The 13392-nt window shown below is 46.4% G+C and overlaps 1 protein-coding gene across 1 annotated transcript in view; it reads right to left on the bottom strand.

Moving 5' to 3' along the window:
- Nucleotides 1-13392, bottom strand: part of LOC145358968 (sodium channel protein type 1 subunit alpha-like) — a 512173-nt gene that overhangs the window by 298634 nt on the left and 200147 nt on the right. The window contains exon 4 of the mRNA XM_080213322.1: nt 12641-12764. The gene's annotated coding sequence lies outside the window, so the exon portion shown is untranslated. The remainder of the gene's footprint in view (nt 1-12640; nt 12765-13392) is intronic.

Genomic DNA, 13392 nt, shown 5'->3' with positions numbered 1-13392 from the left:
CTGCCACTGAGAGCCAGGAGGTGGGTGAGCAGGCTCCCAAGAGGGTGCACAGAGGGTGGAGGGTGCCAAGGCCAAGGAGGCCCTGCAATTCATTCGAGGCCTTCTCGGAAGAGATGTGCCATTGCCAGCTACTCTTTCCAAGAGTACGATGTGGCACCTTTGTGAGGTGCTTGCACACCTGGCACCTCAGGGAGGTGCAGCCACTCCCTGTTAACGTGAAGGTTACAGCTGCCCTGAGTTTTCTCACTTCCGGCTCATTCAGGCACTCAGAGGTGATCTAGCTGCGATCTCCTGGGCCTCCGTACACAGATGTGTGCGGCAGGTCACAGATGCCCTGTATGTCCGGATAGAGTAGTACATAAACTTTGATGCACAGCAGGAGGCCAGGGCTATAGGCGGGTCCCACGAGGAAGGGGAAGGAGCAGGAAGGGGTTCCACTCACTGAATGTTCAAATTGTCTGTGACCATCTCATGCAGGTCAACGCATGCCATCCACGGAGTGTCCATGACAGCTTTGTCCTCCCGGCAGTTGGAAATCCCTGGGCTCTTTGAAGACCAGCCCAGGCTCCTGGGATGGCTACTGGGCAACAAAGGTTACTCGCTAAGGTCATGGCTGATGATGCCTTTGCGGAGGCCCCAGACTGAGGTGGAGACCTGCTACAACGAGGCCCATGCAACTACCTGGTCCATCGTAGAGTAGTGCATCGGCCTACTTAAAATACGGTCCCGCTGCTTGGACCACTCTGGAGGGGCCCTCCAATATTGTCTTGTGGGTGCTTCACGCGTCATTATTGTTTGCTGCGCTCTTCACAACATTGCCGCAGCAGCGGGGAGACCAGCTGGAGCAGGAGGAGGAGGAGGAGGAGTGGCGAGGGGGTGAGGTGGACATTCTGCCATATGAGGAGCCAGACAAAAGAGGGTGGGCAACGAAGGCAGGTGTCCAGCAGGGAAGGGCAGTGAGGGATGCCTCAAGCGCAGCCCACTTCACTGAGCTGGTGCTGTGCAGTGACCACACATCCACCACACCGCAGGAACAAGTGCAGCCACTATTCCCCCTCCAAACCAACCTGGACCCTCAAACCGTCACGTCACCCTTTCCCAGCCTCTCTCTCATCCCACCATCCTGTCCCAAAGAAACATCCAAACGTGCCTGGGCTGGCAATGGTTGCGAGTCTTGGTTGAAGGATGATGATGACTTGCTTTTGTGCACCCTGAGATCCTGCTCCTTGTGCCATTCAAGTTTGACTCCTACCTGTACTCTGAATGCACGCTGCCACCCTGGCCCATATAGCAGTCAGGGTTGGGGACACATATCTGTGGGGCAATCGGAGGGGAGGGGGGGGGGGGGAGGAGGGCGTGCTCAAAGGGTCCAGTAGATGCTGGGGAAGGTAGGACAGATACTCTGTAAGATGCGGCTGAGTCTCACAAGGTGCGACACCAGCACCTCTATGCATGGGAATCGAGACCACTGAACTCTGTAAGGGGGGGGAGGACGCGGTGGGGAATTAGAGATACATTAGTCACAGCCGTGAGGTGCAAATACAAGTTCATTGTGCCCTTAATATTAAGGCCAAAGAAACTCTGAGTAAAACTGACCTTCACCCATGCCCTGTTAGTGGACTACAACTTTCTTTCTTTGTGTGGTCCACTGCTCCTTCCAGGTGTGACCTCAGGATGCACATCAGGGATGGAGGTGTCCAGCTGTGATGCACACCCCATTATCTGTGATGCCTTTGGCGGACGTCCCCCGGGTGGCCAGGACCCGGAAGGTCCCGGCTGACTTGCAGATGGCACTGTTTCAGTGCCACCCTAGCTGGCCCTGAAATGCCCCGGTGTATGGAAGGGTGGGGAAAATAGGAAGATCTCGGGATGTCCAGGATCTCCTGGGTGGGAGCCCTTCCTCCTCCCTTGGGGTGCTTAGAGGCCCTGGAGACTCCATGAGATGGCAGGGTAGCTGGACTGAGCTCCAGAAGCTCTGGTGTCACCTGGATATTCCAGTCTTGAAAGCCCACTTGCATCTGCCCCATGGTCTGTGCTCCCTCAGCCCTAGCCCTCTGAGACTGGGTCAAGCTCTGGAGCCCCTTCGCCACAGCACTCTGTGTGTGAGCAAGGCTCTGGAGCCTCTCAGCAGTAGCCCTCTGAGCCCAGGCTAAGTTGTCCAGGCTCACAGCCATGGCCTGCTGTGTCTCCCACATGCCCCCAACACCCATGGCCATGGAACGATGAGCCTCCTGGATGCTGGAACACCCTCGCTCATGGCCTGTTGTGTCTCCAGATGGCCTGGACCCTGTCACCCATGAGGACAGACCCCTGAGCCAGACTTTCCACTGTGGTCACCACCCTTGCGGTGTTGGCCTGGGTCTCACGCTGTGTCGGCACCGTCACCTGCAGCAGCACTCTGTTTGACTCTCCTAACCAGCCTTGCAGTCACAGTTTGGTGGCTGACAGCCCATCCACCACTCCCTGGGTTTCCAATGCATCTCCACCAGCCTTGGGATGAACGAACCCCGAGGTCTGGCATCTGGCTTGGGGACGGTTGAATCCTCATTTTCGGCAGACCTCCGTGTGCCCGAGTCCTCGGATGTGCCCACCTCCGCCCAATGTGCATCAGTGTCTGTGATGTGCTCACCAGTAAGTGACCCAGAAGGTGCAACACTAAAGGTACCCACCATGGTGATAGTCTCTGTTTTGGTGGGCTGTGTGGTAGATGTGCTGCTTCAGTGGTGCTGCCCTCGGAGAATTCCTCAGTGCCTCCCTCCGAGGTCTCATCCAGGGGATCGTGGGCAGTTCACTCCAGAACAGTGGTGGGGGGCGGAGGTGTGTGTGTGTGCTGCCAACACCCAAAAGGCTGGGTTCCTCTGGGTCCAGAGCTACGGTGAAGACCACACATTAGAGGAAGGGAGACAAAGCATTCTATGCGGCATCGCACTTACTTCGAGGGGGAACCTAGCTTGAGGGCCACGCTTCTGCTCACTCACACGCTGGACACAGACCTGACCGGTCGCTGACCATTCGGACTAACCCCTCTCCCCCTGCCAGTTCCACAGCACGTTCTTCAACCCTGGTCAGCTGCCGTGGGTCAGGCACACCACCACCACCAGTCTGTGCAATCTCACACAAGTTGCGAATGTTCTCCCTCCCGTGGCAACAGAAGGCGGATAAGCAAAGATGAGTATATTGCAGTGTACGGTGTGCAATGCGCGTCTCGGACGTTATGCCGACAGTTTCAGGGAGAGCGGTCACCACTGAAGGGTGCTGGTTGGGGGGGGGGGTGAGGGGAAGGGGTTAGATTCCGTTCCTGGGGGAAGGGGGCCTTGTTGCATGCCCTCCCAGTGCCAGAGCATGGTTTGAGATCTGTGCCAACCATGTGAGGGGGGGGTTGAAAAAATGTTTATTTATTAGTCACAAGTAGGCTTGTATTAACACTGCAATGAAGTTACTGTGCTCACTCGCCCTTGCTAATTGAAGAAGGTCGGACAGATTTTTGCGGCACTGCCCGCCAGAGCGTGGTGTCAGGCCCCTGGCATTCTCCGCTTCTGCCACCTCCTCCCACAACGCCATGGCGGATGCACCCATTGGGTGAGGGCCCTGGCTGGGGAAGGTCCGCTCACGCCTCTCCCCCACGGCATCAAGCAGGCGCTCCTGGTCGGCCTCAGGGAATCTCCGTGCTGCTTTCCTCAAAGACATCTTCACGGTGTCACCGGCTGTGTGCCCATTCCTGCAGCTCACATACGGTCCTGGTTTATTGCAGGTGCAGTGAGTGAGGCCAGTCAAGGGCCAGTTGGCAACAATTCCTTGTCAGAAATTTTGAAGGCTGCTTTCGATTGAGTATCACGCATGCCTCGGGGTGTTGATTGGCTGCCATTCGATAAGCTGCAGTGTCCAGTGGGGGTGTAATACTCAGGGCTCCTAATCGATAACTGCTGTGTCTGGGATGGGGTGCAGTACTCAGAGCTCCTAATCAATAGGCTGCAGCGTTCAGTGGGGGTGTAATACTCAGGGCTCCTGATCGACAAGGTGCTGTGTCCAGGGAGGGGTCCTCTACTCATGGTTCCGAATTGATAACTGCTGTGTCCGGGGGAGGGGGGTTGTGGGGGGGTGGGTCCTATACTCAGGGCTCCCATTCAAGAGAGGGAATGATCGCAAACTGCATGTCAGCACAACGCAAGTTCTCCAGGGCAGCAGAGAGGACGGCATGTTCCAGGGATGGAGGGATAGCATACCTGACTTACCCGGATCCATGGGGGCAAGAGGTGAGCGGGCAGCCATGTCTGTGTGGTACGCGGGGTGGAGGGGCAGCGATGGCTGTATGGGGGAGGGGGGGGGGGAGCGATGTCTGTATGGGGGAGGTAGCGATTTCTGTATTGGGGGATCAGCAATGTCTGTATGGAGGGGTGGTGGGGCACAGCAATGAGGCAGCGATGTCTGTGAGGGGCTGGAGATGGCCAGCGATGTCTGTATGGGGGGGTGGGGGTGTCAGCTATGAGGCGAGCAATGTCTGTGGCTGTTGAAGGGCAGTGATCTGGACGCTGGAAGATTTTTCAGCGATCTCTCAGAGACGTGCTACACGCGGGTTCACACTCGTCCCGCCGATTTCAGCCTCTTTGACGTGGATAGGCCCTGCCTCTGAGCATTTAATGATATTTATGATTGTGACCTCTGCAGTGCATAGAGCATGGGAGTTTCCAGTCTAGAGTTGCACTGAGAAAACAATTGTGATTCGCAACAGTTCTCTCACCAATTCAGCACTTTAGGGAGAATCACCCTCACACACACTGAAACAGGAAACCCACACAATGAAACAGGAAACCCACACACTGAAACAGGAAACCCACACACTGAAACAGGAAACCCACACACTGAAACAGGAAACCCACACACTGAAACAGGAAACCCACACACTGAAACAGGAAACCCACACACTGAAACAGGACACCCACACACTGAAACAGGAAACCCACACACTGAAACAGGAAACCCACACACTGAAACAGGAAACCCACACACTGAAACAGGAAACCCACACACTGAAACAGGAAACCCACACACTGAAACAGGAAACCCACACACTGAAACAGGAAACCCACACACTGAAACAGGAAACCCACACACTGAAACAGGACACCCACACACTGAAACAGGAAGCCCACACAATGAAACAGGAAGCCCACACACTGAAACAGGAAGCCCACACACTGAAACAGGAAACCCACACACTGAAACAGGACACCCACACACTGAAACAGGAAACCCACACACTGAAACAGGAAGCCCACACAATGAAACAGGAAACCCACACACTGAAACAGGAAACCCACACACTGAAACAGGAAACCCACACACTGAAACAGGAAGCCCACACAATGAAACAGGAAGCCCACACACTGAAACAGGAAGCCCACACAATGAAACAGGAAGCCCACACAATGAAACAAGAAACCCACAGAATGAAACAGGAAACCCACAGAATGAAACAGGAAACCCACACACTGAAACAGGAAGCCCACACACTGAAACAGGATGGTCACATACTGAAACAGGAAACCCACACAATGAAACAGGAAACCCACACAATGAAACAGGAAACCCACACACTGAAACAGGAAACCCACACACTGAAACAGGAAGCCCACACACTGAAACAGGAAACCCACACAATGAAACAGGAAACCCACAGAATGAAACAGGAAACCCACACAATGAAACAGGAAACCCACACAATGAAACAGGAAGCCCACACAATGAAACAGGATGGTCGCATACTGAAACAGGACACTCATGCACTGAAGTAGAGCATACACACCCAAATAGAACACACATACTCTGTTCTAAAAGGTTTACCCTTATCCTCAAACTATGACCCCGAATTCTGGACTCCCCACCATTGGGAGCATTCTTTCTGAATCTATCCTGTCGAACCCTGTTCGAATTTGATAAGTTGTTATGAGACCCCACCTCTCTCTTCTAAACAAGTGAATATAATCCTAACTGATTTAATCTCTCCTCATATGATAGACCTGCATCCCAGGATTCAGCCTCAAAAACCTTCGCTGCTCTCCCTCTGTAACGAGGACATCAAAACTGCACACAGTACTCCAGGCGCGGCTTTACCAAATCCCTGTACAATTGCAGTAAAAAATCCCTATTCCTATATTCAAATCCTCTTGCACGCTTACTTTCAGTGACTGATGCACAACGACATCAAGGTCTTGCTGAGTATCCACCTCTCTCAATTTACACCCATTCAAGAAATAATCTGTCTTCCTATTATTGCTACCAAAGTGGATACCTTCACATTTATCCACATTATACTGCATCTGGTATGCAGATGCTGACACACTCAGCTTGTTCAAATTACGCTGAAGAACCTCCGCACCCTCCTCATAGCTCACCCTTCAATCCAACTTTGATTCATCTGCAAGTTTGGAGATAATGCATTCAGTTCCTTCATCCAAATCATTAATACATAATGTGAACAGTTACAGTCCGAGCACAGAACCCTGTGGAACCCGGCTAGTCACTGCCTGCCAACTAACTCTTTGTTTCCTATGTGCTAAGCAGCTTTATATCCGTACATGCCAAAAAGCTTTGGCAATCACATGGGAATACCCGGATATGTCCTGCAGGGTAACTCAGCTTTCAGAGGGGATTACCCCCAGGGATTATCAGGCAACCTTGGTGTTGCATAGCACTTGCTGTATCAAGCATTGATTGGTTGAGATTGTCCTTTGTTCCAGGCACTAAAAGCAGACCAAAAGTATTGCATCAGATGCTGTTATCCATCTGAGGATGTAGACGGGAAACCTCGTGAAGGTGCTTGAGGGCACCTTCCATGGTGGAACTTCCTGGACTTGAGATGGAGAGCACATTTAGCTACAGACCTGTTAGCTTTCAACCAGTGGTAAGCAAAATGTGGAATCTACAATGTCCAACATTATAAATAGACAATTAGACAAGCACAAGTGTTTGCAAGGATTCATGAATGGGAAATCATGTTTGATGAACAGGTTGGAATTTATTGAACAAGTCACTAACAAAATTTGACAAAGGAGAGTTGAGGGATATCGTATAGTTGGACTATCAGAAGGCTCTTGATATCATCCAACATAGGAGGTTAATTAGGAAAATAAAAACACATGGGATAGGAAACAACATACTGTCATGGATTGAAGACTGGCTGACAGGCAGAAAACAGAAATTGGGAATAAACGGGCTGTTCTCATGTTGGCAGACGTAACTAGTGGGGTTCCGCAAGGATCTGAACTTGGATGTTCTCAAAATATATTATATACTTAGAATACACGCTGAAATGGAACACCCACTGAAATAGATAGAACACGCACTGAGATCGAACACGCACTGAGATCGAACATGCTCTGAAATCGAACACGCTCTGAAATTGAACAAGCTCTGAAATTGAACACACACTGAAATAGAACACACACTGAAATAGAACACACACTGAAATAGAAGACACACTGAAATAGAACACACACTGAAATAGAACAGACACTGAAATAGAACAGACACTGAAATAGAACACACACTGAAATAGAACACACACTGAAATAGAACAGACACTGAAATAGAACAGACACTGAAATAGAACACACACTGAAATAGAACACACACTGAAATAGAACACACACTGAAATTGAACACACACTGAAATAGAACACACACTGAAATAGAACACACACTGAAATAGAACACACACTGAAATAGAACACACTCTGAAATTGAACACACACTGAAATAGAACACACACTGAAATAGAACACACTCTGAAATAGAACACACACTGAAATAGAACACACACTGAAATAGAACACACACTGAAATTGAACACACACTGAAATAGAACACACACTGAAATAGAACACACTCTGAAATAGAACACACACTGAAATAGAACACACACTGAAATAGAACACACACTGAAATTGAACACACACTGAAATAGAACACACACTGAAATTGAACACACACTGAAATAGAACACACACTGAAATAGAACACACACTGCAATAGAACACACTCTGAAATAGAACACACACTGCAATAGAACACACTCTGAAATAGAACACACACTGAAATTGAACACACACTGAAATAGAACACACACTGAAATTGAACACACACTGAAATAGAACACACACTGAAATAGAACACACACTGAAATAGAACACACACTGAAATAGAACACACACTGCAATAGAACACACTCTGAAATAGAACACACACTGAAATAGAACACACACTGAAATAGAACAGACACTGAAATAGAACACACACTGCAATAGAACACACTCTGAAATAGAACAGACACTGAAATAGAACACACACTGCAATAGAACACACACTGAAATAGAACACACACTGAAATAGAACACACACTGAAATAGAACACACACTGAAATAGAACAGACACTGAAATAGAACACACACTGCAATAGAACACACTCTGAAATAGAACAGACACTGAAATAGAACACACACTGCAATAGAACACACTCTGAAATAGAACAGACACTGAAATAGAACACACACTGCAATAGAACATACACTGAAATAGAACACACACTGAAATAGAACACACTCTGAAATAGAACAGACACTGAAATAGAACAGACACTGAAATAGAACACACACCGAAATAGAACACACACCGAAATAGAACACACACTGAAATAGAACACACACTGAAATAGAACACACTCTGAAATAGAACACACACTGAAATTGAACACACACTGAAATAGAACACACACTGAAATAGAACACACACTGAAATAGAACACACTCTGAAATAGAACAGACGCTGAAATAGAACAGACGCTGAAATAGAACACACACCGAAATAGAACACACACTGAAATAGAACACACACTGAAATAGAACACACTCTGAAATAGAACAGACACTGAAATAGAACACACACTGAAATAGAACACACACTGAAATAGAACACAGACTGAAATAGAACACACACTGAAATAGAACACACACTGAAGTAGAACACACACTGAAATAGAACAGACACTGAAATAGAACACACACTGAAATAGAACAGACACTGAAATAGAACAGACACTGAAATAGAACACACACTGAAATAGAACAGACACTGAAATAGAACACACACTGAAATAGAACACACACTGAAATAGAACAGACACTGAAATAGAACACACTCTGAAATAGAACACACACTGAAGTAGAACACACACTGAAGTAGAACACACACTGAAATAGAACACACTCTGAAATAGAACACACACTGAAGTAGAACACACACTGAAATAGAACACACTCTGAAATAGAACACACACTGAAGTAGAACACACACTGAAATAGAACACACTCTGAAGTAGAACACACACTGAAGTAGAACACACACTGAAATAGAACACACTCTGAAATAGAACACACACTGAAGTAGAACACACTCTGAAATAGAACAGACTCTGAAATAGAACACACACTGAAGTAGAACACACACTGAAATAGAACACACTCTGAAATAGAACACACACTGAAGTAGAACACACACTGAAGTAGAACACACACTGAAGTAGAACACACTCTGAAATAGAACACACACTGAAGTAGAACACACACTGAAATAGAACACACTCTGAAATAGAACACACACTGAAGTAGAACACACACTGAAGTAGAACACACTCTGAAATAGAACACACTCTGAAATAGAACACACTCTGAAATAGAACAGACACTGAAATAGAACAGACACTGAAATAGAACACACTCTGAAATAGAACAGACACTGAAATAGAACACACACTGCAATAGAACATACACTGAAATAGAACACACACTGAAATAGAACACACTCTGAAATAGAACAGACACTGAAATAGAACAGACACTGAAATAGAACACACACCGAAATAGAACACACACCGAAATAGAACACACACTGAAATAGAACACACACTGAAATAGAACACACTCTGAAATAGAACACACACTGAAATTGAACACACACTGAAATAGAACACACACTGAAATAGAACACACACTGAAATAGAACACACTCTGAAATAGAACAGACGCTGAAATAGAACAGACGCTGAAATAGAACACACACCGAAATAGAACACACACTGAAATAGAACACACACTGAAATAGAACACACTCTGAAATAGAACAGACACTGAAATAGAACACACACTGAAATAGAACACACACTGAAATAGAACACAGACTGAAATAGAACACACACTGAAATAGAACACACACTGAAGTAGAACACACACTGAAATAGAACAGACACTGAAATAGAACACACACTGAAATAGAACAGACACTGAAATAGAACAGACACTGAAATAGAACACACACTGAAATAGAACAGACACTGAAATAGAACACACACTGAAATAGAACACACACTGAAATAGAACAGACACTGAAATAGAACACACTCTGAAATAGAACACACACTGAAGTAGAACACACACTGAAGTAGAACACACACTGAAATAGAACACACTCTGAAATAGAACACACACTGAAGTAGAACACACACTGAAATAGAACACACTCTGAAATAGAACACACACTGAAGTAGAACACACACTGAAATAGAACACACTCTGAAGTAGAACACACACTGAAGTAGAACACACACTGAAATAGAACACACTCTGAAATAGAACACACACTGAAGTAGAACACACTCTGAAATAGAACAGACTCTGAAATAGAACACACACTGAAGTAGAACACACACTGAAATAGAACACACTCTGAAATAGAACACACACTGAAGTAGAACACACACTGAAGTAGAACACACACTGAAGTAGAACACACTCTGAAATAGAACACACACTGAAGTAGAACACACACTGAAATAGAACACACTCTGAAATAGAACACACACTGAAGTAGAACACACACTGAAGTAGAACACACTCTGAAATAGAACACACTCTGAAATAGAACACACTCTGAAATAGAACAGACACTGAAATAGAACAGACACTGAAATAGAACACACTCTGAAATAGAACACACACTGAAATAGAACACACACTGAAATAGAACACACTCTGAAGTAGAACACACTCTGAAGTAGAACACACACTGAAGTAGAACACACACTGAAATAGAACACACTCTGAAATAGAACACACACTGAAATAGAACACACACTGAAATAGAACACACACTGAAATAGAACACACACTGAAATAGAACACACACTGAAATAGAACACACACTGAAGTAGAACACACACTGAAATAGAACACACACTGAAATACAGGACACACATATTCGAAATTAGATTTCGATTTCACACAATAAAATACAACATACACTGATTCGCAAGTAGAACTCACGCAATCAAAATAGAAATCGAGAACATGCACTTAAATTGAGCATCCTGCATCCACTGATAGGGAACACCCACTGACAGAATGACACATTGCAGAAGAGTTCCTTCTGCCTGTCGATCCACACTGTCATGTGGACCTACCCACCTAACCCCATTAACCAGCGCTTGGCCCATGGTCTTGAATGTTATGACTTGCCAAGTGCGCATCCGGGTATATTTTAAAGGATGTGAGGCATCCCAGTTCCACCACCCTACCAGGCAACGCATTCCATAACATCGCCATTCGCTGGGTAAAAAAGGTTTTCCTCACATCCCCCTCCACGTTCACCTTGAACTTGTGTCCCCTTGTGACTGCCCTTTTAACTAAAGGAGGAAAAGATGCTCCCGATGCATTCTGTCCATGCCCCTCATAATCTTGTACACTTTGATCAGGTCACACCTCAATTTTGTTTGCTCCAATGAAAACAAGCCAAGCCTATCCAGGCTCACTTCACAAGTGTTACATCCCAGGCAACATCCTGGTGAGTCCCCTTTGTACCCCTCCAATGCAATCATATCCTCCCTATAATGTGGACAACAATGAAGTCTATCATGCACACCAAAATAGAACACGTACCAAAAAAAAACACAGAATGAAATGTAACTGAAAAAGAACAAAGAATAGTCTAAACTACTGATATGGGCAACACAGTGGCAGAGTGGTTCACTGTGCTGCCTCACATCCAGTATTCCAGGTTAGACTCCAGCCACGCACGACCCTCTGTGTGGAGTTTGCACATTCTCCCCGTGTCTGCGCACGATCTTATCCGAGTGCTCCGGTTTCCTCCCACAGTCCAAAGATGTGCCGGTTGGGTGGATTAGCCATGACAAATGGTTATACAATTACAGGGATGCGGGGGGTTGGGGGAGTGGTTTGGTGTGGAATGTAGCTTGGGTAAGATGCTCTTTCGGAGAGTCTGTGCACACCTGATGGGCCAAATGGCCTCCTTCTTAATTGTCAGGATGTTAAGCTAAAAGACACACACGGAAATAGGGCACAATCAGAGAAGCAGTGGCATCATGGTACTCTTGATGGGCTAGAAATCCAGGGTCCCAGGGACATTGTTATGGCGACGTGGGTTCAAATCTAACCATGGCAGAAGGTGAAATTTGAATTCAATAAAAATCTGGAATTAACAGCCAAACGATGGTCATGAAATAATTGTTGAATCTCATCAAAAACCCATCGGGTTCACTTGTACCCTTTCGGGAAAGAAATTGGTCATCCTTACCTGGTGAGGCTTGCATATGACTCCAGGTCCATAGCACCATGGTTGATTCTTAATACCCGTGGGAATTAGCAATAAATGTGGGCCTACCCAACGATGCCCACATCCCTCGAATGAAAAAAAAACACTGAAATAAAACACACAGAGATAAAACAGATATGGAAATCAAGCACACATACACTGAAGCACAGCACACACTGAAACAGAGGGCATACTGAAACAGAACAGCACTGAAATAGGACACGCGCTGAAATGGGACACACGCTGAGATAGAACACGCACTGAGATAGAACACGCACTGAAATTGAACACGCACTGAGATAGAACACGCACCGAAATAGAACACACACCGAAATAGAACACACACTGAGATAGAACACACACCGAAATAGAACACACACTGAAATAGAACACACACTGAAATAGAACACACACCGAGATAGAACACACACCGAGATAGATCACACACCGAGATAGAACACACACTGAAATAGAACACACACCGAGATAGAACACACACTGAGATAGAACACACACAGAAATAGAACAAAACTAAATGAGAACTCACACACTTAAGTAGTACAAGACTGAAATAGAGCACACACCATTCATGTTTAGATGTCTTTTATTGAAGACTAAGAAAGGACTACGAATGAGGTCAGTAATAATAAAGTAATGGAACAGTTTATTACACAGTCTTTCTCCTCGCACTGTCAGCACCAGACTGCCCATTCAATTTCCACCCAAGTTGGGGC

Source organism: Carcharhinus amblyrhynchos, chromosome 2, assembly GCF_965287045.1.
Source record: "Carcharhinus amblyrhynchos chromosome 2, sCarAmb.v2.hapA, whole genome shotgun sequence".
NCBI lineage: Eukaryota > Metazoa > Chordata > Chondrichthyes > Carcharhiniformes > Carcharhinidae > Carcharhinus > Carcharhinus amblyrhynchos.
Note: the sequence above shows the minus strand (reverse complement) of the source record. Positions and strands in the feature narration are given on the sequence as shown.